We start from the raw sequence: 22544 nt of genomic DNA on the forward strand, positions 1-22544 counted from the left end.
TGGGGGTGGGGGGTGCCCAAGGGCGAGTTAATTAAACAGCTTAATCCTCTAAATCAATAATGGAATGTCAGAAAAGGGTCTCAGTTCCGTGGTGCTGGTTAATGATTAAATCCATCCCAAGATGTGACCAATGATGCCTGGTTATTGATTTGGCTCCTAGAGGATGGAAGAGGAGGTGGGTTGGCAGGACACAAGCGTCCTACCCCCGTTGCTATCACAGTCATTCGTGGTTCCCCCCTTGGCCGCTAGGGGGCGCGGTGAACACACCCCTGGATCACCCCTGGATCAAAGGCGGGACGACCCGAATTCAAAGCCGACCTCAGACACTACTAGCAGCAGCACGCTTCATGTCTGTGCACCTCACTTTACTCAAGTGTAAAATGGGGGAAATAATTGGATCCGCCTCCAAAGGGTGAGAGTCAAAGGAGATAATTTGTAAAAAAACATTTTCATCACCTCCTGAATGAATGATGAAGGTGGGGTACAAAGGGGTCAATGGGCTCTGCAGGTTCCAGGCGACAAGGTGCAGCCAACAGAGCGCCTGGACGTTAAGTCCGCTTGCCTGGAAGGAAATTTTGGGCCTCTTTTTGGTATTGGTTGGAGCCTCCAGGAGAAATATCGTAAGACAACAAGAAGGGTCATAATCTTGCGCCCAGTTGCAGAGGAAGGGACGGAGCAAAACAAAAAGTTAGCTTCTCATTGGCCGGAAGGCATCCGCTCCTTTTTCCCCTTGAGCCTAGGGATTGGTTCTAAAATATATTAAGGCGGGTCTTTCTACGGTTATCCTCCTCTAGCCTCCCGGAACCTGGGGGTGGGGCTGTGAATGACAGGGGCTGAAGCCCGAGGATTGGGCACGTCCCGGAAGGGGGCGGGGTTACCCAGAAACCCGCAGAAGGAGGGGTCGGGGCACCGAGCCTCGGGAAGGCAGCGGGGGGCGGAGCACTTTGTGTGACGTAACTGCGGGGCGGGGCGCCGTCTGAGCCGCCCCGCGGTGCCCACTCTCTCTGCCCCTCCGTGGCGCCCCGCACTGGGGCCGCAGGTGGCGGCTGGCGCGGACGCGGGCTCGGCGCTTCCTGACCCAGACCATGATATGGGGGCGGAGGTCACGGGGGGGCGGGGGGGGCTCCGGCCCCAGAAGGGGAAATTGACCAGCCTGACGTCATCCCGGGCCTGGCAAAGGCCACGCTGGAACCCAGCCTCGCTGTTCGGGTGGGGGTGGGGGGAATCAGAGGGAAGGAAGACCCTCTTTGCTCGCCTTTAGGGGGGGTTCTGTGAGAAGCGGGGGAGGGACGTAGCGATTTCAGGGGGCTGTGGAAGTCTTAGAGCAGGTAGGTTGGTATGGACACGGGAGGAGCAGGAGTGGGGGCGTGTATATAAATATTGTGAGTGGAAGTGGAGCAATAATAATAACGATAGCTGACATTTATAGAGCAGTAATAGGTGCCAGGCGCTTTGCATTTATTATTCCATCTGATCCTCACAATAGCCCTGGGAGGTCAATGTTATCATAACTTTACATATTGGGAAACCTGGGTAAACAGGTTAAGTGACTTAGGTTCACGGACATAGGAAGTATTCAACACCAGATTTGAACTTTGCTCTTCCAGAATTCAGGCCCAGCAAATGATCCGTTTCACCACTTAGCTTAGGACCCCTATGTGGGAAGAAGTGAGAGACTGAAACACTATATATGGAGACTGTGGAATAGTAATGATAAAGGAAGAGAGAGATGGGGAGAAAGAGACAGCATGGATGAACTGAGTGAATATAAAGGGAGAGGGAAGATGGGAATAGGAGAAAGATGAAGCAATATGGAGAGGTGAGATATAATGGAGAGGGAGGAAAAGAGATACATGAGATATAGTGAGATAAGAGTGAATTGATAGGTGTGTGGGGGGTTGTGAGATAAACAGGCCCTTTAGTAGGGAAGGAGTAAGTGAAACAGAGAGGAAGGGAAATGGTGTGTAGGTGAGAAATATTAGGAATATATAGGGAAGAATGGAGAGAGACACACAGATGAGAGAGATAGGAATAAAGGAATGTGAGGGAATCTATAAGGATCAATGAATGTATGGAGGTGAGATAAAGACTGTGTATTTGTATGTGTGTGTGTGTGTGTGTGTGTGTGTGAGAGAGAGAGAGAGAGAGAGAGAATAGGAATGAATGAATGAATGGTGGAGGTGAAATATAAGGTACCTTTGGGATGGGAGAGAGAGGGAGGGTAGGAAAGAAGAGAAAGAGATGAATGAATGTGTTGAAGCTGAGATATCAGGGCCTTTTGGTAGCATAGAGGGACAAAGGATGGAGAAGAGAAAGATGAATGAATGTGTGGAGGTTAGACATAAGGACCCTGTGTATATTTATGTGAGTAGATACAGAGAAATCAAGAAGAAAAAAAAAGGAATGAATGAATGATGAAGGTGAGGTATAAAGCTTCTCCCTATATGGACTGCCGACTTCCCTGGGCTTTGAGAAACAGAACTGACTGGAGATTGGAGACTGGGAATATGACAGGACAGACTACAGGCTACAAAGGAAGAAAGAGGAGAACACTGACATCTCTAGGAGACTGGTGCTAAAGTTTACTTCTGCATGTTTGGCATGAGATGAGGTGTGTCTGACCTTAACCCTCCCTACACCCAGACTTCTGCCAGCTGCTCTCTACCCTTGAGCTGTCCCTCACATTTGTATGGTTGGCAATGAACCAGCTGGTTTCTATACTGTTCATCACTTCCTTGTCTATCCTCTTCCCTTGGCTCAGCTCCTTCAAAAGATCAGAGACAGAGAACCTCTGTAGCATCCTCTTCATGGAAGGTACTTTAACAGATTTCTCAGATCCTGGAAAATAAAAGACACTTTTCCTCTCCCAGCTTCAGGCTTCTCATGCGTAAAAAAGCAATGTTGCCATAGAATGAGCTCTCAGGACTTTTCCAGGGCTAATAATCCTGTTTCTGTGGATTCCTCTACCATAACAACCCCCCCCACCTTCTCTGCCCATTTTGGGGCATCACAGATTGCCCCAGGGGCCTCTGAGCAGGCATCTGGCCTGACCAATGATGATATGATAGGGTATTCTTACCTATCTCCTAGTTCTGGCCTGTGTGAGGAGGAAGTTTCCTTAATTTAGCCTATTATCTTTTCTCTTCAACCATCTCTGTTCTTCAATCAATTCCTTATTCCAAGCCTTCTCTATCTCTACCCCTTTATCTCAGAACTACCCCTAATTACCTTCATCCCAGGTCTGCTTCGCTGTCCTTTCATCAGTCCCCAAACTGAGGACCAGAGACTGTTGAAACTTTCAGAAACCACAAAGACCATCTCATTTAACCCCTTCATTTTATAAAGGAACCCAGAGAAGTGAAAGGAGTGACTCCAGGTCACAAAGTTGGATTGCTACTAGAGCTGAGACTAGAACCCAGGTCTCCTGACTTCCAGGCCAGTGCTCTTTCTACTAAGACCTTGCTGCTTGGAGACTCATCCACTCCCCCCCCCCCGGTATGTTTGTCTGATTGATCTTTGTAGATGAAGGCTGACTCTTCATACCAAAGTCTTTGGCCTTGGTGGGCAGAGCCCCAAGGCTGCCTGTTCCCCTTGAGTCTCAGGGCCAACTCCCAGTGTGGGGGAGGGAGGGAAGTGGAAAGTCCATTCAGTAAGGAAGAGTTCAATATGGCTTAATTAAAGTGTCCAGAAAGAAGCTCATCTTGTGCTCTGAGGACCTATGGGTGAGACATCCAGCATGGTCATTAACCTTAAGGAGCTTAAAATGTGTTGGGAGAAATAGGGGAATAAATACATATATCTCAGGAACACTTGCCAAACAACACAGGAAAAAAAGGCAAATTAATAGTGAGGGCAAATATGTGAGTGCTGAGGAGACCCAGAATGTCAGCCAAGGGTTGATCAGGCCTGGGGAAAGTGAATTATGGGCTACATTTTGATTCAGTTTTTTTTTTTAGCACATACAGAGTTCTTATTCACATAAACTTACCAAAAAGTAAGGCAAAAACTATATCTAAGAGCATGCTTAAGGATTGTAATTAGACACAAAACAAATAGCTCAGATAAATCAATGAGATTAGTATTTTTACCATAACTGTGAAATGTAATTATAATTTTTTCTTTTTTCCATAATCATTGTCAGTATTTACAGATTTCCCTGATATGAATAGGCAAGTCATGACTGCATTGCAAAGGACAGAAGCCACAAGAAAAAGACCAAAACTTGGGAGAATCAGATTGAATCAGACTTTGCCCTTGCATTTTGGTTTCCTAATTAACTGGATTTTCTTTATCTGAACTGTTTTGAATGCTATTTGGTAGGAGAAAATCATAGTCTAGGGGAAGGAAAGGGCTTGGTTTAGGGAATCATGAATAAATATTTACTTAATACCTATTTTGGAGAGCATAATTTTAAGTGTTGTTCAAAAAGATACAAGGAAGGATCCCTGTCTTTAAGGAGCTTAGAATCTAGTCAAAGAGAGGACATGTAAAGGTAGAATCAGCAATTAAGGTAAATTTAAGCAACTTTTAGTTACAAATTTATAGGTCATGTGGATGCCTAGAGAATTGGCTTCTGAGTCAGAAAGAGCTGCTTTTGAGTTTTCTTACAGGTTGACTTGCTAATTTCTTAAGTTATCCAGAGGCAACTGTTTTTTAATTTATTTTTCAAGGCAGCTCTTTAAACCTATAAATTATACTGTAGATGCTGATCTACATTGGTAGAAGAAGTTTTTCACACTAGGACCAAGCAATAACGAAATCACAAGTTATGAATGAAAAGGAAAAGCAATTTTCCAAAGTACTTTATTTTTAGATCTTTAGTAAATACAGTGTGTCCCCAAATTGGTATTACAGACTATGAGTACCATGGGCACTGTAATGAAGGAAAAGGAGACAGCCCAGGCATTGTGGAGCTCAGAATAATAGGAAAGATGATATATATTATCAATGAAAGGCATGGATGAAAAATTAAAATTTATTTTTTATATTATCCCTCTCTAGTAACAGATGAATGGTGAAGAAAGTGAATGGAATTCAGAGAAAGGAGGGAGAGTTTATGGACTGGGATGGCCAGAGAGAAATGTGCACAGAAGGTGGGGTTTAGTTTGGACCTTGAAAGATAGGTTTTTAGATAAGTGAAGAGGAAGTCAGGGAGGGCATTCTTGACTGGGGAAATGTCAAAAGCAAAGTTATGAATGCTATCCATGATTTAGGGTCATATGAAATAAGAGTTAGAAGAGATTTCAGAAGTCATCCATTCTAACAGATGAGGAAACTGCGGTCCTGAGAGAAATGAAATAATTTGTCTAAAGGTCACTTAGTTGAGATCTGGATATGCCCGTTTAAAAGTAATTATTTCAGTTATTCTGAGTGCCTAAGCCATCATCCTAGCCTTCTGTGTGCTTTGGAACAAGAAAACGCCTAGCTCACTGGGGATTCCCAAACCTCCCATTCTGAGGGATGGACTTCTTTGGTGGTGGACTGTAGAAATAAAGAGGTGTGAGTGACATGAGTTGGTTCTTTGGCTGCTGCCCAGAATTACTGTCTTAATAGCGCTTGATCCTGAATGACCATTAGGTGGTACTGTGGCTCCCCAAGAGAGATCCACCTCCCCATTTACCTTGGAGAATCATGCTAGGCCTGGAATTGGTCCGGTAGGGTTTGGGGGAGGAAGGAAAGAAAGTATGTTAGAAAAGATGTGTAGAAAGGAATGAGCTTTTGTGGAGCTGTAAGGAGAGAAATCTGGTTGGAATGAAGACTGTCTATGGATAGGGCTGAAAAGGTGGGTTCTACTTGACCCATTGAGGGTAGAACTAAAAACAATGAGTAGAAGTGGGAAGGAGGCAGTTTTAGGCTTAATGGAATGGAAAACTTCCTAACTATTTGTGTGTGAGTCATAAGATTCTAGAATCGGGTAGTCTAGAGGGAAATCTAGTCCAAGCCGTACCAGTCTGTACCTCCTCTTTCCTGGAGCCAATTTCTGTGATCTCAAGCACAGACTGGAGGAGCATTTGTTGGGGATGTTATAGAGGGAAAAATTGTTCAGGTCAGAATGGGACAAGACAGCCCTCCCAGGTCTGTGAATCTTTTATTGTGATTTCTAACTCGTGTTTCCATTGCACTGGTTAGCATTTGTAACTATGTCACCTGTAAGTCTGCACTATACCTTACAAATAGACTCAGTGGTACTCTTGAGAACAAACCTCAGAATCTGAAAATGTTTTAGAAAGAAATTTATTAAGCCATTTATTAGAGAAGAGAGCTGGAAAGAATTGCTGGTTCCCCTCTCAGGTTCTGGAAGGTTCAAGTGATATTGGATTTTTACAAAGATTTCCACACAGGAAGCAAATAAAGGGAATCCAAAATATAAGCTTGGGTGGACTGAAAAACAGGTCCTAGATAGGAAAACCCAAAACAAAGTTACTTTGGCAGATTCAGGACCTAGGGGAAGCCTAAATTTCTTATAACCAGCTGTGGCATTCCTAGAGAGCTCCTATGGTCAGGAACATTCTGGGTGCAAGCAATTTCTAATCCAAATAAAGTTGATTTTTAAAGTATAATAATTTTTATGAATACTATTATAAAGCTTTCTTTCCACACTTTTCTTCTCTTGGGGCTTTGTTGGGGGCTGAGGCAACCAAGATTAAATGACTTACCTAGGGCCAACATAGTAAGTGACAGAGGCCAGATTTAAACTTATGTCCTCCTGATTCCTGGACTGGTACTCTAACCACTACACCACTCAGCCACCCCTCTCTTGAGTCTTTTCACATACCAGAGCAAGAATTAATACTGAAGAAAAGAAAAAAGATCTGGTTTATGATTTTGAAGGGAGTTCATCAAAATAACCTTTATCAATGGATGGATCCTCCTTATTATGCATCTTGTCTAAAGACTGATATAATTATTATAAGGAGGGGTAGGGGCTTGCTGAATTACAAGCTTTCCCCAATGTCTCAGTCAGAAAGATCAATCAGTTTGAGTAAGTCTCAAGGTTGCAAGTAGGCTTATACTTACATTAGGAAACAAGTGCACTGTGGCCACAAATATCACAAAAAAGTCATAGCTTCATGTAATGAAAGTTGAAGAAGCTAAATTCAGTAGAGCATGATCTCACGCATCTCTTATGGAGACAAATCTCATTAAATAGATTCCATAGCTAAACTAAGTCAGGTTATGGATGGAATTAAATTTAGAGGGTTCAATGGCTGATGGAGGGATTTATATATCACTAAGTTTGATTGATTGTTCATTGTACTCAGAGGATCAAAATGACAGCACTCTGTCACTAGGACACATTATCAGTGTACAATGTGTCTTGTTGATGAGACCAGATGGGCACAAATATCCCATTATGATATTTGGGATGTCTTTAAATTTGCATTCCTCATGTTTCTGTAAGTTACTGCAATTCTGTTTTGCATAAAGAACCCAGTGCCTTTTTCGATGTCAGCACATCATGATGGACCATCCTTTGCCAGTGTCTCCCAAGTCTCACACTCAAGATAATAAAGTTCTTCAGAGACAGGAGAATGTTCTTGTATTGCTTCTTCTGATCTCTGTGTGAGTTCTTGCCTGGTGTGAGTTTTCTATAAAATAGTCTTTAGGCAATATATGTTTGATATCTGAACAATGTGGCAAACCCATTTGGAGTTGTGCTCTCTGCAGTAAGAGTTAGAGTGCAATTCAGTTTGAGGCAGGACCTCAGTGTCCAATACTTTATTTTGATAGACAATCTTCAGAATTTTCTTAAGACAATTCAAATGGAAGTGGTTCCATTTCCTAGTATGACACTGTTATATTCAGTTCAGATTTCACAAATATATAACAATAAAGTTAGTACAACATCTCTGTAAACTTTCAGTTTGGTAGGTAATCTCTCTTCTTTCCCATTCTTTCCTCTGGAGCCTCCCAAACACTTAGCTAGCTCTGACAATGTGTGCATCACCATCATCTATGTGTACACCCCTGGAAAGTATACTGCCAATGCAAATGAACTTATTCACAGCATTCAAAATTTCTACATTTGTTGTGACTGATGGTTCCACATATGAATGATGAGGTGCTGACTCGTTCACCGAGATAGCCAAGAAAACTTAGGGAAATCCTCTGTTATACAGTTAACTAGGTTAAGAATGAAATTATTTGGGGGGGGTATCAACTTCCCTTTGGCATCTACCTGAAGAATATCAAACAGTTAACATTATTTTTCCATGAGTCAAGTTTTTTGGTATATCCTTCTTGTAGGCAAACATAAACACTATGAAACAAAAGAATCAGAGCAATGCGATAATGATTATCAACATTAAATAAGATCAAGTTTCTTCATAACCTACTCCCAATGTCCATTCAATCAGTACATTTCATCTTGAGTCTCAGACACAAAAGTTTCTCCTAGTAGTTCTTCACCTCTAGGTCCAAGTCACTTAAAGAGATTCCCTTTAATGTTGCCAAATTTTGACAGGAACAGGTCTTATTAAGACCTTCTAAATTTTGGTTTTCCAGTAACTGGTCCATGTAATGAAAACCAACTCATACCTTATGGAGCTAATACTATTAACAACTGGACTTTAAGAAGGACACCATAATTCATCTGAAACTTTGGAGAATTTTAGTTTTTAAATAGCACATGCATTATCTTTACTTGAATCATGTATTTGAGGTGGACAATGTCATCAACCAGCTGAAAGAAGAATCTTTAAAAAGGTTCTATAAAGATAAAATGAGCCCTTCTGTCTCTTAATATTATTATCATTCCTCAAAATAGAAAAAAAATTCCATGATATAAAACTTTCTTTACAATTTTGTTAATGTATTTTTATGTTAGATCATTGATCTAATTTTGAGAAATTATTGCATTATTAATTTATTAATTAAAACACACCCAAAGCCTGCATATGTAGATATATCTTAGTTCTTAGATAAAATAGTCTAATCTTTATATATATTTTTTAGGTTTTTTGCAAGGCAAATGGGGTTAAGTGGTTTGCCCAAGGCCACACAGCTAGGTCATTATTAAGTGTCTGAGACCGGATTTGAACCCAGGTACTCCTGACTCCAGGGCTGGTGTTTTATCCACTGTGCCACCTAGCCACCCCGAACAGTCCAATCTTAATGCTTTCTCAAAGTTTACAGCTCCATTAAAATTTTTTTTATTTATTTTTTAATTTATTTTTTTATTCTCATTTTGTACAAATGTTTTTTTACATTAATAAAATATTCTTGTTTAAAAGTAAAGAAAATACCCCTCTTCCCTCATGCATATAGATAGATTTGCTTGGGTGAAAAAAAAGTAAAGGGGAGAGAGAAAAATTAAAATTAAAAAAAAAACAGTAATAATTGTAGGTATGGCCAGGTGGCGCAATGGACGAAGCACCAGCCCTGGAGCCACGAGCACCCGAGCCCATATCCAGCCTGGTAAACCCAACAATCACCTAGCCATGTGACATGCAAGCCACCCAATCCCCACTGCCCTGCAAAAACCAAAAAGAAGGAAAAAAAAGACCCAAAATAAAATAAAATAGTAATAATAGTAGGGGTGGCTGGGTGGCAGACAGAGCATTGGCCCTTGAGCCAGGAGCACCTGGGTCCAAATCCAGCCCCAGACACCCAAAGATCACCCTGCTATGTGGCCCCAGGCAGGCCATCCAGCCCCACTTGCCCTGCACCCTCCCCCAAATAATAATAACAAAAAATGTGCTTGAGTCTTTGTTCCAACACCAACAACTCTGTCATGGGTGGATCTCATTCTTTATGATAAGTCCATCACAAAAGTTATTTCCATATTTTTCCATCGTTGCCATTGCTGATCACAACTCCCTCCTTTCTTATTTCTCCACTACCATGTACTCTATTTTCTTTCTCCTTTCACTCTGACTCTGCTGTAGGGTCGTTGACTGGCTCAGCAGACAGATCCCTGGTCCTGGGGCCAAGAAGCCCTGAGCCCCCATACCACCCCTTAGGCCCAGAATCCACCTGGCCCCATGGTCCTGGACAGGCCATCCAATCCCAGCCCCTTGCAAGAAGTAAAAAAGAAAATGTGTTATATCTGACCACTCTCCCCCCATGGTCCATCCTTTCCTCCATCACTCACATCCCCACCCCTTCCCCCCTGCTCCCCCCTCCTTCTTACTCCAGATGCCTATACCCCATTGAGTATATATGCTGTTTCCTCTCCTAGCCACCTCTGATGAGAGCAAAGATTCCCTCATTCCCCCTTGCCTCTCCCCTTCCATATCATTGCAATAGCTCATTGTAATAAAAAAAATCTTATGTGAAATATCTTGGACTATTCCCCCTCTCCTTTTTCTTTCTCCCATTCCATTTCCCTTTTTTCCTATTGACTACATTTTTATACCATATTTTATCTTCGAATTCAGCTTTCTCCTGTGCTTCAACTATAAAAGCTCTCTACCTGCTCTATTAACTGAGAAGGTTCATATGAGTATTATCATTGTCATTTTTCTATGCAGGAATACATGCAGTTCATCCTCATTAAGTCCCTCATATTTCCCCCCCTCCTCCAATCTCTATGCTTCACCTGAGTCCTGTATCTGAAGATCGAACCTTCTGTTCAGCTCTGGTCATTCCAAAAGGAACCTTTGAAATTCCCCTGGTTCATTGAAAGTCCATCTTTTTCCCTGGAAGAGGACATTCAGCCTTGCTGGGTAGTTCATTCTTGGCTGCATTCTAAGCTCTTTTGCCTTCTGGTATATTGTATTCCAAGCCCTCCGAGCTTCCAATGTAGTTGCTGCTAAGTCCTGTGTGATCCTGAATGCAGCTCCATGATATTTGAACTGTGTCCTTCTGGCTGCTTGTAATATTTTCTCTTTGACTTGGGAGTTCTGGAACTTGGCTATAATATTCCTAGGGGTTGGTTTTTTGGGATCTCTTTCTCGGGGGGATCGGTAGATTCTCTCCATTTCTATTTTGCCCTCTGCTTCTAGAATATCAGGGCAATTTTCCTGTAGTAATTCTTTGAAAATGATGTCAAGGCTCTTTTCCTGGTCATGACTTTCAGGTATTCCAATAATTTTTAAATTATCTTTCCTAAGTCTGTTTTCCATATCAGTTGTTTTTTTTCAATGAGATATTTCACATTTTCTTCTAATTTTTCATTTTTTTGGGTTTTGAAGTATTGATTCCTGATTTCTGGTAAATTCATCAATCTCCCTGAATTCTATTCTTTGTCTGAAGGATTTGTTCTCCTCAGAGAGTTTTCTTATCTCTTTTTCCATCTGGCCAATTCTTCTCCTCAATAACTTTTTGAACTGTTTTATCCATTTGACCTAAGCTGTTTTTTTTCAGCTTGTACAGTTTAATACTTCATGTAAATGGTCAGTCTCCAGTAAGGGCTACTGAATTTTGAGATCCACATCTTGGGAGTTGTACCTGTGATAGTATCTTGGGCAGGGATGTGACTGGCCAAAAGTAGGCCCTACAAAAACCCAGAAAAATAAAGAGAAGTTTTACCACAGTTTCTGCAGCTTCCACATTTGCTTTTGTGTGTCAGTTAGAAGTGAACTGTAAGAATTAAATACTCATCTTTACATATACACAAGTTATGCTGTGATAGCATATTGGCTTACAAACATATAAAAATACTTGTTAACTAGTTCGATAAGAAAATAATGTATAAAAGTATATAGCAAAAACATTAATCATCTCTGACCCTGGAAAGATCAATTTCATTTTTTTTATATTACATCAAAACAAAAACAATTACAGTTTGTTTTCTTGAACCCCTTATCCAGAAATGCTCAAAAAGGAAGATAGACACAAATGATTGTTTGATGACCCCTTCCCCCTCAAATAAATGGCTGAGAAAGATCCCTAAGAACTGAAATGCTTGTATCCAGAGTGAGCCCAGGTATTTGGCCACAGAGAATACCACCATCATCAGCCTTACAGCACAAAAATGGCAGCAGTAGTAAGATCCCTATAGCTGTTCTGGACACATTAAAAAAAAACACAGTAGATGGTAGAGTGCTTCTGGACACTGGAAACCAGAGGATACAGTGATCTAAGAGGCCTAAAACACCTCATTTTGATAATTCATTTCAGTGGGTTTAAGGCTAACTGAAGTTGAAATCAAATTTTATTCTCTTGGGCAAAAAAGCTAATTCACATTTTCTCCCAAAACAAAACAAAAACCCACAACAAAAACTCCCTAGGTTTTGATTTAGGATTACAGTAGGCAATGTGATCTCAGAAGTTAAAAATTAATCATTTTGCATACAATGATTTCAGTTTGGAAAACAACTGGGGACTCAAGGGTGATTCATCCCCACTATGAGTGTAAGCCCTTAAAGAATTGTGTTAATTGTGTGTATGTGTGTCTATGTGTATACACACATATAAATATCTAGCTTAAAAAGAGTAATTGGATGGTCTTAGAGAAGCAGCCTTAGTGTTTTCATTAAGTCTGTCCTGACATGACCAAAAAATCAGCATCATCACCATCACCACCAGCTCCAGGCCAGGATTCTTGAACTAAGGCTAACATGGTGGCCATTTCAAGGACATGCTTGCATAAGGCTAAAGAGGTACCCAACAGGATGTAAACTGGAGGGAAGAAAGGAGCAGATGAGGGCTTTTTTCTGGCAGTCGGCAGCTAAAATTCAGGGGATTCTTAAAAAATGACACAATGGCAGCCTTTCTTGTCTTTCTCTTTCCTTGCTAGTTCTGGGGAAGGAGGACATTCTTGCTCTTGAAATCTCCTGATAACCCGGACAAGTTCATGGAAAGCTTGGTCTACATTCATTCTAATTTTTGCAGATGCCTCCATGTATGTCACCTTGAGTTGTCGTGCAAGTTGCTGCCCTTCTTCTTGTGTTACCTGTCTTTGATGGTCAAGATCTGCTTTATTACCAACTAAAATCATTGGAAACTCATCTCAGTCCTTTACTCTGAGAATCTGTCTTTGAAATTTATAAATTTCTTCAAAGCTTCCTTTATCAGTGACTGAAAAGACCAGCAAAAAGCCCTCTCCAGTCCTCATATATTGTGATCTCATTGCCCCAAATTCTTCTTGACCTGCAGTATCCAGAATATCAAGTTGCGCTGCTCTATCATCTATCACACATTGTTTAGTATATGAATCTACAATTGTTGGATCATGATCTGTGACAAAATAGGACTGGATGAACTGGATGGTGAGCGCTGACTTGCCCAAGCCGCCACCTCCCACCACCACGAGCCGGTCCTTCTCCTGCCCGGAGCCGTCCCGCCAGCCCGCCGAGGCTCTGCCCAGGCCCCGGTGCGGGTCCACGCTCCTCAGCCTCCTCTGCGGCGGCCCCCTAAGCTGGTTTTTAGCATGCTATTTTCTTCAGCATTTTTTTGGATTTCCTTGACTAAGCTGCTGACTTGATTTTCATGTTTTTTCCTGCATCTCTCTCCTTTCTTTTCCCAGTTTTTCTTCCAACTCCCTCATTTGATTTTCAAAGTCTTTTTTGAGCTCTGTCATAGCCTGAGCCCAATTTCTGTTGTCTTGGAGTCTTTAGATGCAGGAGCTTGTGCTTCCTCATCTTCAGACTGAGTATTTTGATCCTTCTTGGGCTCATTTGCAAAATATTTCTCAATAGTCTTCCTTTTGTTTCTCTGCTTGCTCATTTTCCCAGCCTGGGCCTGGTTTGAGGTGCTTCCTGAGCTTTTGGGACACTCCCACAAGGGTCTCAGTGTGTGAGGCTCTGTCCTCCCTCCTGGTCTGTGAATGACCATAAGCACCTCCCTCTGCCATGGGGCTGAGGTGGGGGGGGGGGGCTGCTGTTCTATGGGGTGCCTAGACTGAGATCAGGATCTGAGTGTGGTCAGAGCCCCAGAGTCCTGTTCCAGGGGCAGAGGACCAAGCTCACAGTTTCTCTTCACTCCCCTCCCTCAGCTCAATGGGCTCATGCCCTGGGGGCTCCTGCTTACCTGCTCAGCCTGCTTCTGTTTCCTGGTCTGGGCGAAAGACCAAGCTGCTTGCTGTGTGCCCTGAGGGCTGGGTTCCACATGCTAGCTCTGGCAGAGGTCCCCCACTGTTCCCCCACTTTGTGCCCCGTGCTCCCCGGGGTGCAGCTCAGGAGACTCCCCCACTGCTGTGAGCCGTGGCTCCCAGCACCCTGGGGCTGCCTCTGGGAGGCTGAAGTTCTTTCGCTCTAGCGGGCCACCTCTCCGGCCCCGGGGAGCAGAGCCTTTCTGCTCTTTTCCAGGTTACCTTGAGTAAGAGAACTGCCTCACTGGGTCCCTTTGTGAGTTCTGTCTCTTGAAAGTTTAGTTAGAGTCCTTAGCTGATGAGTTTTATCAGAGAGCTCCTAAGACTCGATCCCTTCTTGTCGCCATCTTGGCTCCACGCCACCCCCCCATTAAATTTAAATTAAAAAATTTTTACATCTTTATTCTGTCCCCCTCATTTGAGGATGCATATCATTCCCATTTACACCTAAAAGAATGAGATGCTAAGGACTTAACTATTAGCAAGGGAATGGCAAGTTAAATAATTAGTTTCTTAGCATATGGAGCTGACCACAAATTTACATTAAAAACAGTATGATCATTGACTCCGAAAATGAAGTTAATGGCTAAAAGGGAAATGTACTGGGAGTAAGAGAAAGGAGAGGTGGAACAGGCTAAGATATTTCATATAAAAGATATTTTCTATTTTTTGCAAAGGGCTATTGCAATGATATAGAAGGGGGAAAGGTGAGGGGGAATAAGGGAACCTTCACTCTCATCAGAAATGACTCAGAGAGGAAACAGCATACACACCCAATAGGCTATGGCCATCTAGAGTAAAAAGGGGGGACGGGGGGAGGTGGGATGTGGGTGATAGAGGAGAGGGTAGATCACAGGAGAGAATAGTCAGATATAACACATTTTCTTTTTTACTTCTTGCAAGGGGCTGGGATTGGGTGGCCTGTCTGGGACCACAGGGTCAGGTGGTTGCTGGGTCTCAGGGATGGTATGTGGGCTTCGGACCTCTTGGCTGCAGGGCCGGTGCTCTGTCCTCAGCTGCCCTACAGCACATTTTAGAAGAGGGACAGAGTGAAAGAAGAGATAAAATATAATATATGGTAGTGGGGAGGTATGAATGGAGGGAATTACAATCAGCAATAGCAACAGTAGAAAAATATGGAAGTAACTTTTGTGATGGATTTATCATAAAGAATGTGATCCACTCAAGACAGAGCTGATGGTATCTGAACACAGACTGAAGCACATTTTTTTCTCTTTCTTTTATTTTATTTCTCATGAGGGTCTATATTTTTTCAGGGGAGGGGGTATTTTGTTTACTCTTAAACAAGAATATTTTAGTAATGTATAAAAAGATCACTTGTACAAAAATAAAAAAAATTTAAAAAAAACCAGAATGATCTTTCATTTTATTATAGTGACTCAGTGATATTTTATTACTACACAGTTAGGTAATTATTAAGTGTCTGAGGCTGGATTTGAACTCAGGAACTCCTGACTCCAGGGCTGGTGCTCTATGTACTGAAACACCTAGCCACCCCTTAATGATACATTTTCAACATTCTCAGGGTACCATTTTTCAAGTTAACAGCATTTATTTTTTCCATTATATAAATATTTTATTTATTTTACAAATACATACAATGATAGTTTCTACCAATCTTTTTTTTTTGCAAAGTTTTGAGCTTTACAATTCTTTTCTCCCTCCCTTTCCTCCCCTCTCTCCCCAACAGAAGGCAATCTGATATAGTCTTTACATTTATTTACATGATATGCATGGATCAAAATTGAATGTGTTGTGAGAGAAGAAACAGCTCCAAAAGGAAGAAAAAAACATTAGAGATAGCAAAATTATGTAATACACATAAAACAACTTTAAAAACTGAAGATAATAAGCTTTGATCTTTGTTTAAATTCCACAGTTTCTTTTCTGGTTACAGATGGTATGCTACATCACAAATTCCTTGAAATTGTCCCTGATTATTGCACTGATGGAATGAGCAAATCCATCAAGGTTGCTCATCACCCCATGTTGTTGTTATTGTGTATAATGTTCTGGTTTTGCTCATCTCACTCAGCATCAGTTCTTGCAAAGCTTTCCAAGTTTTTCTGAAATCCCATCCCTCATGATTTCTTGTTGAACAATAATGTTCCATCACATATGTATACCACAATTTGTGTAGCCATTCCCCAATTGATGGACATCCCCTCGATTTCCAGTGCTTTGCCACCACAAACAGAACTGCTATGAATATTTTTTGTACATGTAGAATTTTTATCCTTTTTCATGATCTCTTCAGGATATAGGCCCAGTAGTGGTATTGCCTTAATAGCATTTCTTATACAATTATTGTTATTGTTTTCAGTTGTGACCAGCTCTTTGTTATCCCATTTGGGGTTTTCTTGGCAAAGATACTGGAGTGGTTTGCCATTTCCTTCCTCAGCTCATTTTACAGGGGTAAATAACTTGCCCAGGGTCCCATATTTGTCAGTGTCTGAGACCAGATTTGAACTAAGGAAGATAAGTCTTCCTGACTTCAGACACAGCACTCTATCCACTATGCCACCAGCTTCAGTTCTGCCTACTCTTTAGTAACTGAAATCACCTTCTACTAGAACAAAATACATTTATCACCCTCCGGGAAGGGAAAAGAGTAATAGAAGCATGTGCCATTTGTTTGTAATTTTTTTCTTTAGGCTTTTGCAAGGCAAACGGGGTTAAGTGGCTTGCCCAAGGCCACACAGCTAGGTAATTATTAAGTGTCTGAGATCAGATTTGAACCCAGGTACTCTTGACTCCAGGGCCTGTGCTTTATCCACTACACCACCTAGCAGCCCCCATTTGTTTGTAATTTTGAAGACTACTGCAAACCTCCAAAAATCCACTGAAATATTTTATTAGTTAACAAAAATCTTTAAGTCATAATTCAGAAATTTACAGCATTTCAGTTACAATTTTTAGTCTCATATTAGTTTACAATGCTCTACATTTCTAAAAACCAGGAAAAGATTTCCTTCCTTTTCTTGTCTGTTTCTATCTCAGCAATCTCCAATCTGGTTAAGGTTGTGAAGGCAGAGAGAAAGAAAAAAGAACTCTCATAGTTGTCCTCTTTATCTCCCAGTTAAAATCTAAGCAAAAGACATTGTATTAAGCCCCTGATTACTGTTCCAAGATAACTGGGAGACCTGTGTGAGGTACGAAACTTTATGTCACTCTTCTAAGCTCCCTTTTAGTGTTTTTTTTTTTGTTTTTTTTTTTTTTTAGTTTTTGCAAGGCAATGGGGTTAAGTGGCCTGCCCAAGGCCACACAGCTAGGTAATTATTAAGTGTCTGAGACTGGATTTGAACCCAGGTACTCCTGACTCCAAGGCCAGTGCTTTATCCACTACGCCACCTAGCCACCGCTTAGTGTTATCTTAAAGGAGCCTTTATGAGCAAAGAGGTGTTTCCCTTCAAAGTTCTCCAAGGTAAACAAGACTTTGTATATACTAGAAAACTTATGAAGTGGAAGTCCTAGTCAAAGCACTCCTCACTGCCTGCCAGATATACCACCAGCTTCAGTTCTGCTTACTCTTTAGTAACAGAAATCACCTCCTACTAGAACAAAATGCATTCATCACCAGGAAGGGAAAAGAGTAATAGAAACACATGCCATTTGTTTGTAATCTTGATGATTGCTGCAAACCTCTAAGAATCCACTAAAATATTTTATTAGTAAACAAAAACCTTTGTCATAATTCAGAAATTTATAGCATTTCAGTTACAATTTTTAGTCTCGTATTTAATCTTGTATTAGTTCAAGTTTCACTCAATATCCTAGGGTTATCCTAAGTTAATGAATATAGAACAAATTATCCACATCCACCAGAATATCTGGGCACTGATCAATCACAGGGCAGGTATCTAGGGAGAATTGAGGAGAAAGAAAAAGAAAGTGAAAAAGAAAGGAAAAAAAGAAAAGGTTCCATTAAAGGACCAACAATCTACTTTTAACTGAATTTTTAGTTTTTAGAAACTTGGACCTTGAGTGATTACTTGTTGCTCTGTTGGGTTCGTTGGCCTGGGCAAATTCCAACCCACTCAAATCTTTCCTTAGACAAAGAACAAGCTCAGCCCCTTAATTTAGTGTACACCTAGAGTCAGGGGCTTAGACTATGTCTGATCTGAACTCAAGAGAACTCACAAGGTTCTGGCTGTGTTCAATGTGATCTTGTTTAGTCAGTCCTATTCTCAATCCTAGGATCAAATGCTCAGTTTCTGTGATCTTGGATAGCCTTCAGGTTTATTTGGGTGACTATGAGGAAATCTTACTTTTGACATCATATTCTTGTCAAAGAGAATAAACAGAGTTAAATACTTAATTTTATAATATGAAGAATTTTAAAAATGAATTTTTTTTAGATTTTTCAAGGCAATGGGGTTAAGTGGCTTGCCCAAGGCCACACGGCTAGGTAATTATTAAGTGTCTGAGGTCGGATTTGAACCCGGGTACTCCTGACTCCAAGGCCGGTGCTCTATCTACTTTGCCACCTAGCCACCCCTACAAATGAATTTTATAAAGAAATCTATTAGATCATTTGGTAGAGAAAAGACCTAAAAAGAATATGTGGGATAAAATTCCCTTAAAAATATAGAGAGACTCCTCTGAACAAAAAAAAAAAGTTTATTTTGATTTTTCTAGAGAAAAGGCATACTCCAAGTCTCACAAAGGTAGTGAAGATCAAGGAGCTGCCCTGAGGTGACAGTCAAAACAAAGTTTTCATGCTAGAAGACATAACTACCCTCTCCAGATCAGGGTGGGACTCATGAAAGAGGGCATCAATAGGTAAGAGGGAACCACTGAACGAGGAAACTGGGAGTTTGAGGCAATGAAGGTAGACAGGAAAAGGAAGAGCCAGAATAATATATAGGATTTTGGCAAAAGTTTCCTCATGGGAGTCACACTTGAATAAGTAAGCACAATACATAAGCTTGGGTAGACCAAAAACAAGAATGCATTGGGATAACCCAGGACCCAAGGGAATTTCAGTTTTGTTGTAGCTACCTCCAGCATCCCTATAGAGTTGTTATTGTCAGCAGACATTTTGGTGCAAGAAGCCTCTAATTACATTAAAGAATTAAACATTATAATAATTTTAAATATAATAAGTATTATTTCCATACAATGAAGAGAGGAGAGAAGAAACAAACCGGGAAAGATGGTGAATAAAAGTCAGTGAGGGAGGGGGATGTGTTAAGGAAAGGGCCAATGGGGGGCCAGGGCAGGGCAGTAAAAAAGCCAGGTAAGGGGGTGGCTAGGTGGAGCAGTGGATAGAGCACCGGCCTTGGAGTCAGGAGTACCCGGGTTCAAATCCGACCTCAGACACTTAATAATTACCTAGCCGTGTGGCCTTGGGCAAGCCACTTAACCCCATTGCCTTGAAAAATCAAAAAAAAAAAAAAACCCCAAACCAAACCAAAACAAAAAAGAGCCAGGTAAGGAGGAACTGGGGGTTAATGAAGGGGCTATAATCAATGAAACAGCACTTGATGTTGTGTGTGTGTGTGTGTGTGTGTGTGTGTGTGTGTGAACAGTGAGGGAGGAGAGCTGGTGAAGTGGGATCCACTTGGGCACCCTACAGGAGGAAGATTGGCATAAGTGAGAACTGTATTATTAGGGTCAGGGGAAGATGGTGAACAGGGGACCTGTAAGAGAGAGGTAAGTGGAGGACAGTGAAGGAGGAGCCAATGGAGGATAATAAAGAAGTGAGCTAATGAGTAAGACCAGTGATGGGAATGGGACTAATGAAAGAGGGCATCAAAGAGTAGAAGGGAACCAGTAAAAGAGGAAACTGGGGGCTTGGGGCAATAAAGGAAGAGAGTAAAAAAAGAGCTAGGTACTACTACAAAGACATGATGACAGTCTTGTGATGGATGAAGAATTTTGATGAGGAGATCATGAACGGAATGAGATGTTTGAATCACCTAACAGGAAGTTTCAAATATTTGACTAGAATGTCTAAATCTGATTTGAGGTTTGCTGTGGCTAAGGATGGATGGAAAGAGGGAAGGAAGTGAGATGGTGAGGTCAGTGGGTAGGGAGGGGACAGTACAAAGAAAATTGTCTTTTGTAAATTTCAGGATCTACTTGTGCATTGGGCTAAATTATCCTAATTCTTCTGATGTGTTGGAGTATGTGGTCATTCCTTCTATCTCCTCCCTCACTTTGGAAGGAGTATTAGACTTGGTGTTATATTCACTAGATCAATAAAAAGAGCTGACATTTATATATCACTTTTAAATTGGCAAAACATTTTACATACTATATCTTATGTGCCCCAAACAGCCCCTGGAGGTAGACAATGAACATATTAAAATGTTCCTTTTATAGATGAGGAAACTGAGACTCCGAAAGGCAAAAGATAGCTAGTAATTGTTAGAGTTAGTTTGAACTCAGGTCTCTCTTGACTCTAAACTCACAAATTTATCCACTAGTGCAGAGCACATACAAACCATCCCTAGTAACCTCTCTGCAAAATTAGGAATTTTTGTTTCTGCAGTCTCCCCCAGCTATAAATTCTATGAGTCTGTGATCCACCAAAAACAGTAATTCCCTTACAAAGAGCTATATATATAATCCCTGGGATTTTCTGGTTTTGGGGAAAAGAAGGAAACATATAGGGAAGGGGAGAGGGAAAGTGAAGCCAATGCCTTAGAAGTTGGAATTTGGTCCCCATTTCCAGTGACTTACCAGCCTTCTACCACCTCTACCATGTAATCTGGAGGCTCTAGTCATCAACAACTGGGTGCCTACTGAGAACACCTGAGGGTACCACCAGCAATATTATAATATTTATCTGGACTTTCTTTTCTGTCACCTTCCTTGCCAGCTTCATAGTCACCCTGATCACTTTTATGATTCAGAAGCAGTTCATTGACACCAAATCTGGCACTGACACTAGAAGATGAGAGACCTTGCACAAAGCTAAAGAGAAGTTGAGCAAAAGATGTGGGGAGAAATGGGGACAAAAGAGGGAAGGGAGTGAAGGTGGATTAGGGTAGAAGACAAAAAAATAGGTTTGGGGGACAGCTAGGTGGCGATAGAGTACCGACCCTGGAGTCAGGAGGACCTGAGTTCAAATTTGACCTCAGACATTTAATAATTACCTACCTATGTGACTTTAGGCAAGTCATTTAACCCTATTACCTTGCAAAGACTAAAAAAAAAAAAAGATAGGTTTGGGAAATAGATGAAGACGGAATTGGGCTATAGCTCAGTTGCAAATCCAGGTGGGAAGTTTATTGAGCTCCAACTAGGTAAGGACAGTGAGCAGGCATTGCTAGAACTGAAAGCTTGCAGGTCCCCAAGCAGAGTTGTCCCTGAATTCCCAGAATGACACACCTTCAGTATTGTGGAGAAAGCAGCAGAACAAACCTGGACATTCCTTTCGAAAATGCACAGAGTATGTCCCTAACAAAAATCTGAAGTCAGGAAAAGGCTGGAAGAATGAGTCAATGACAACAAAAATAATACCACACAGTAGAGTTATTGTGATGACCAGGACTCTCATACTCAGAAGAAGGGAATGATTCCAAAATATCTATAAGCAAAATTTCCAAGAAAACTATAACTTGAGCACAAATCCAACTAAAATTTCTGGAAGAGATGAGGGGGAAAAAAGAGGTTTTTTTAAAAAGGGTTTTAAAAGCTTTTATGAATAAAAAATTTATGGAGAAAAAATTGAAAAAGAAATGAAAGTTACAAAAGAAAGAATTGGAAAGGAAAAAATTTGACAAAAAAGTTAAAAATATTGCTCGTGCAATAAACTCCCTAAAAGTTAGGATGGACCAAATAGAAGCCAATGACTCCATATTAAACCAAAGTCAAAAGACGGGGAAAAAAAGAAAATGTAAGATATATCATAGCAAAAACAGACCAGTTAAAAGGATAATTTAAAAATCACTAGATTGTCTGAAAGCCATGACCAAAAAAAGAGTGCAGACAACATATTTAAGGAAATCATAAAAGAAAATTGTCTGGATCTCATAGAACCAGAGGGCAAAGTGAAAGTAGAAAGAATCCACTGGTCATCTTTTTAAAGAAAAATACCCATAATGTAAACTTTCAGGTTCATTATAGTTGAAATCCAGAGCTTTCAGGTCTCAAGAAAAATACTGCAAGCAATGAGAAAGATAACATGGAAGTACCAAAAAGACAATCAGAATCACCCATGAGATAGCAGCTACCACTCTAATGGCATGAAAACCTTGGATTATGGTATTACAGAATGCAAAGGATATAGGATTACAGCCAGAATAATTTACCCATCAAAACTAAGTATAATGCTGTGGGGAAAGGGGACAGGAAATGAATCTTTAATGGATTAGAGAACCTCTAAGTATTCATGATGAAAAGACCAGAGCAATATTAAAAACACTGAAATGTAAACACAGAAATCAAGAGGAAATATAAAAAGGTAAATATGAATAAACAATAACAAGGGACTAAATAAGGATAAATTGCTTACATGCTTTTATAGGGAGATGATACATGTGTCCTTTCTTAACCCTGTCATTGTCAGGGGCCATAGAGGGGGGCCTAGAAGTATTTC

General features: G+C 41.0%; 1 pseudogene; it reads right to left on the bottom strand.

Annotated features, from left to right (window-relative positions):
- Positions 1 to 12079: 12079 nt before the first annotated feature.
- Positions 12080 to 13145, bottom strand: LOC141511413 (ras-related protein R-Ras2 pseudogene; annotated as a pseudogene).
- Between the last annotated feature and the right edge of the window lie 9399 nt (positions 13146 to 22544).

Source organism: Macrotis lagotis, chromosome 2 (genome assembly GCF_037893015.1).
Source record: "Macrotis lagotis isolate mMagLag1 chromosome 2, bilby.v1.9.chrom.fasta, whole genome shotgun sequence".
In the NCBI taxonomy this organism is placed as follows: domain Eukaryota; kingdom Metazoa; phylum Chordata; class Mammalia; order Peramelemorphia; family Peramelidae; genus Macrotis; species Macrotis lagotis.